The sequence below is a fragment of the Salmo salar genome, chromosome ssa13 (genome assembly GCF_905237065.1).
Source record: "Salmo salar chromosome ssa13, Ssal_v3.1, whole genome shotgun sequence".
Classification (NCBI taxonomy): domain Eukaryota; kingdom Metazoa; phylum Chordata; class Actinopteri; order Salmoniformes; family Salmonidae; genus Salmo; species Salmo salar.
This window is the reverse complement of record NC_059454.1, coordinates 91,652,088-91,657,598: the sequence shown is the minus strand read 5'-3', so window position 1 is coordinate 91,657,598 and position 5,511 is coordinate 91,652,088. Positions and strand designations below refer to the sequence as shown.

The 5,511-nt window shown below is 41.1% G+C and overlaps 1 long non-coding RNA gene across 1 annotated transcript; it reads right to left on the bottom strand.

The window, feature by feature from the left end:
• Positions 1–3,325: 3,325 nt before the first annotated feature.
• Positions 3,326–4,752, bottom strand: LOC123726149 (uncharacterized). Its single transcript, XR_006758466.1, has 4 exons — positions 4,671–4,752; positions 4,208–4,488; positions 3,984–4,112; positions 3,326–3,884 (listed from the first exon to the last, which is right to left on the bottom strand). It is a non-coding gene; the product is annotated as an uncharacterized lncRNA (long non-coding RNA).
• Between the last annotated feature and the right edge of the window lie 759 nt (positions 4,753–5,511).

Genomic DNA, 5,511 nt, shown 5'->3' with positions numbered 1-5,511 from the left:
GTTGAACATTTAATGAGGAACAGACATGGAACAAGACAGGAAAAGCATCAGCACACGGGTAACACAACGACATATGAACATTAATGCTGAAGCCGGGAACAGAGCGGGGGAACAGACAGATATAGGGGAGGTAATGACAGAGGTGATTGAGTCTAGGTGAGTCCAATAATTGCTGATGCGCATTACGAGGGAAGGCAGGTGTGCATAATGATGGTGGCAGGAGTGTGTAATGCTGGGGAGCCTGGTGCGGGGGAAGAGCGGGAGCAGGTGTGACACTTTTGACAGAGATTTAGAGACTACAAAAATACTTAAAGGATTTCTCTTGCACTCTGATCATTTAATTACAGTGTTTGTGTCAGTGTCGGTGGAGATGCTCATATGCGGCCAAGGGTCAGGCTGGACATTCAACTAGTATTCCTGTCACATCCACACCTTGAGGAGGCCATTAACCACTGAGAGTGACACAGTGGTAGGCTGTCTCTGTCGAGCCATTGGACGCCTGCGTGTGACAATCAATCATGGTAATAGGCACAACAGACTGACAGATGCTTGATGGGTGTTGAAACTAAATACGCTGTCATTGGGCCAGGAAAGAGAGCCAAGCTTAATTAACCAGCCTCCCCAAAGAGTCAGAGCTAAATTCACTTCTCCCTGGTTCCTGCTATGCTTGTCTGTTTTCTGATGGACTTGAGGAATATATTCCTGGATGGTTAGCTAATAACTCTATTTCCTCCAGTGTGTTTTATTCCCCGTGTTTTATGTTGTTTTCACATTTTCAAGTGTTTTCATGAGTTAGGGAAGGAAAAGTTTGCACACTTTGAAGTTTTTGGCGAAGCATACTGAATAATTGAAAACAGAAACTCCTGCACACTGGCTGGCATCACTTTAAAACAATGTTTTGGTCAGTAAACCTTCATAAGGGTTTACAAGTGTTAGTGTTTCAAGTTTAATGAGAACATACAGAACTGTGGGCCAAATTCAATTCGTCCTGGGGTAGGCTATGTCCTGGTGTCACGTCCTGACCATAGAAAGCATTTATTTTCTATGGTAGAGTAGGTCAGGGCGTGACAGGGGGTTTTGTCTAGTTTATTTATTTCTATGTTGGTTCTAGTTTCTTTTTTCTATGTTGGGGGTTTTGTCTAGTTTATGTATTTCTATGTGGGGCTCTAGTTTCTTTATTTCTATTTTGTTTTTTTGGGGGATGATCTCCAATTAGAGGCAGCTGGTCACCGTTGTCTCTAATTGGGGATCATATTTAAGTTGTTGTTTTTCCCACTAGGTTTTGTGGGAGATTATTTTGAGTAAGTGTATGTTGCACCTCTTCGTCACGGTTTGTTGTTTTGTTTATTTGTATGTCTTGCATAGTTTCACAGTTATAATAAAATGTGGAACGATACACACGCTGCGCCTTTGTCTCCTTCATCTTCAGACGAATGTGACACCTGGATAAGCCATGTTATGCTTGTTGCACATTTTTATTCATGTAGCTCGCCAAAACAATGTCTACAGGGTGAAACAAAAAAACATAAACAGCAAGTCAATATAAACCTGCTTTCTCGTAACACAGCAAGAAGCATCATCAACTTATGTTATAGGTTACAGCTTTTAATTGGCCTATGGGCCAAGTGTTGGGTTTGTGTAAGTGTTAGTGTTAGGGTTAGTGTTGAGCAACTGAGAGTGTTGGCCTCTGACAGATGCTACTCTACACAAGGTTGTGTATAATGGCTTTACCTTTTTTACTTTTTGGTCTGCATATTGGGACATCTTGGCATGAACATTCTTTTAAGAATGTTGCTTCCTGCACAAAACAGTGAACTTGTGCATAAACCGTTAGCCCTTGGGGATCTTGTCTGCCACTAAAGTCAATTATGTAGCAGTAATGCACTACGTAGGGTTGCATTCCCCAGGCAATCAGTCATTGTCCTCATGAACCGGTTGCGCTGTCAGCCTCATCCCACTCCTCTCCCATCCCATTACATTCCAGCCTAGGTGGGGATCAGGGGAGTCTGCTGATGGGAGGATGGCTCATAAAAACGGCTGTAATGTAGCGAATGGAATGACATCGAATACATAGTAACCATGTGTTTAATACCATTCCACCTATTCCGCTCCAGCATTTACCATGAGCCTATCCTCCCCAATTAAGGTGCCACAACTTTGAGTCCAAGCACTAATGGGGGATTTCCTCAAACCACCATGCCTTCACAAGGGTGTAATAAGCAGCATATAAAAAGCCATGTCATCTCATGGCCGCTTAAATTAGCATTAAAATTGTTATGTTCTTCCTTAAGAATATGTGACCCGTTTCAGGAAACTAGTCGTAAGTCAGGATGCAGAAATGCCTTCTCGAACATGTGAACTTTCATGATCCTTAATAACAAACTTTTATGCCATCTGTAAATACGAATAAAGTTGTTAAATTACGAGCCTAGTCGGTTTAGCCAAAGAAAAAGTAGGGAACCTTCCTGCTAGCCATGATTGGCTGGGATAATTAGTGGGCTGGACATGAGATGAGTTTCAGATTGGTCTGTGGTGTAGCATCTTGTGTCTATAAAATGAGCTGCTCTTATGCGTACATCATCTTTTTCACTGCAGTTTTTTTCTTTGAAAGATATGTTAGCCATGGGGAACTGAAAATATGTTGCTACTGCTCTCAATAACATTTCTGCCCTGAATTTATCAGGCGCTATCGACAAAGGTCAGTGGGAAAAAGTTGTGATGAACTACTTTCTGGAGGACGATCGTGCCATGCTGATTCTCTCTGACTCTGAAAATGAATCAGACGATGAGGAAATCCCTGATTTAGGTAAAAACATTTTAATTGAAAAATACATTGTAGAGTCTTCTGATGACAGTGATGGGGAAGAAACGGCGATCAAAGTGTTTGAACTGTGTGTAATGTTTGTGATGTTTTATCAGAATGCCATGTCACATTACTAGTTATAGCCTAATGTTAGCTAGCTAACATTGAACCTATAAGGTTAACTTTAGCTAGCTATGATAATCGGTTTGTATTGCTAGTACTCTATGTCTTGGGATTATAGTTCATTGTTTAGCTAGCTAGCTAGCTAACATTAACGGTACATGTCTAAACAAAAGACCCTAAGTTAAAGCTTGCTGTTAACTAGCTAATGTTAGCTGAGGTTAGATGGCTGGTCATCCCTACTGCATCTGAGTGTTGGAGTGTGCCCCTGGCTATCCTTCAATAAAAAAAATTTAAAAAATTGTGTCATCTGGTTTAATATAAGGAATTCTACTTTTACTCAAGTATGACAATTTAGTACCTTTTCCACCACTGGATGTGGCTGGGGGTTATAGCATTTCTTTCACATGACCCATCAATTTAGACAAGTGTGTCTGGGTAAGCGACATCTAATATTTATGAAATATTTTTATCTGGGCACTTTCTGTTTTCCTTATTGTAGACTACTATCACTTTTAGTCTTAATCTTTACTACACTTCCCACTGTTTATCCCATGACCACACATGTGAGTCCTTAAAGAGATGGGTGGGGCTGGCTTAAGAGGGTGTGAACAATGCTGAATGGGTGTAGACAAAGGAGAGCTCGCCATTAGGTACCAAAACATTCAAAGGCCCTTTCTCAAAAGTGAGTTTACAAGTTTATAAGGGAATCTATATTCGGAGAGCCTGTTTCTGTCCTGCCCTTGACTTTGGTGCAGGGCATGTAATGTCCATAGCCTCTTCATCGCAAAACTCCCTGATCTTCTCAAAAAGATAGGTTTGTCTAGCTGTGTCCAGTCCCGGTGGTGCTTGTACAGCTATGGGAGGAAGGATGTCAGCGTTGCGCAGCAGCTGAAACCTGGTTCAGACTGAGTCCGAACACTCCTTGGTGACAACAACACCAGGCTCCAGAGTGTCGAAGCTGTAAAACAGCAAATAACAACAAAAATGTAGAAGACATCACAACCTCGCACAGCATAAATTCACCTCCCAAGTTTAGAAAAGAAGAATAGCCTCTTACAATACAATAAAATTATATTAATCTGAAGTGCTGGTACTGCCTGATCTGTGGCAGCGGCCTGAAGTATGCAGTCAGGTGTTGTTGCCAGCCATAGCTTTCCACCAGCACAGTACCACAGCACACGTACCTCTGGCAAATACAGAAATAATGTAATATCAATAAAAGCAGGGCCAATCATGTTGGAGAGCAATTAAATAATCGGAACGTGTTTACGCTTTACATACCAAGTGTTGTCATCTGTTCCTTGTAGAGACGCCATACTGCTGCTTTTGTCACATGGGATGGAAGCAGCTTTCCACCAAAATGTTTGTGTCCTGGGTGGCGTCCTGGTAATACTATTGCATTATCTTGTGTGTAGTTGTTGTTGAAGTTCACCACTCGCTGCAAGTCCGCATGCTTCAGGTGTAACCTGTGCTTGCTTGGGCCAGCTCTCTTTTTGAAGGGTGGCATTAGATCATTCTCCTTGTTTGACTGATGGAGGAGAGTCAGGTGTGTTCTACTGATGCTGAAAGACAAATTCCAGGAACAAATATTTTAGCATTATTATACAATACAGTGGCTTGCGAAAGTATTGTCAGGGAATTCTGCCCTATGTTAAACAAGAGACCACAGGAAACTTATTTGATCATAGGTTAGGTTGTTTAATAAGGATTGCAAGCCAGATTGCAACCCGGAGTATACACTTACTGTAATTTGCAAGTAACACACTCAGTACAAAAGATGGTGTTCTCCCTTTTTATCCCCTACTGAGGATCACCCCACCCAGCTGTCCCTTGACTTTAATACCATATAAGCTCATAATTAATAGTTGTTAATACAAAGATGTCTCTGCTAGGCGGAGTTCAGCTTTTTGTTATTTGCAGTTAGTTTCCCAATCCGTCTTCCTCCTATTGCTATCATGTGCTAGCAGAAGCGAGACTGGAACATAGTATCAACAGGAACTGGAAATATAGTTTCAACACACAGACATCTGACTTTTGTACAGTTGACCTCTTCATGCACATACAAAGTCTCTACCACTGATTGTTAATCTCAAGCTAAAGAAAAAACATTAATCATTGTACTTTTGTAATTACAGGTGTTCCTATGATGTACAGATATTATAAAATTCCTTTCAGTATTCACCACTCTTGGCATTTTTCCTATTTTGTTGCCTAACAACCTGGAATTAAAATTGATTTTTGGGGGGTTTGTATCAATTGATTTACACAACATGCCTACCACTTTGAAGATGCAACATATTTTTTATTTTGAAACAAACAAGAAATAAGACAAAAAAACAGAAAACTTGAGCGTGCATAACTATTCACCCCCCCAAAATCAATACTTTGTAGAGCCACCTTTCTCAGCAATTACAGCTGCAAGTCTCTTGGGGTATGTCTCTATAAGCTTGGCACACCCAGCCACTGGGATTTATGCCCATTCTTCAAGGCAAAACTACTCCAAGTCCTTCAAGTCAGATTCTCAATTAGATTGAGGTCTGGGCTTTGACGAGGCCATTCCAAGACATTTAAATGTTTCCCCTTAA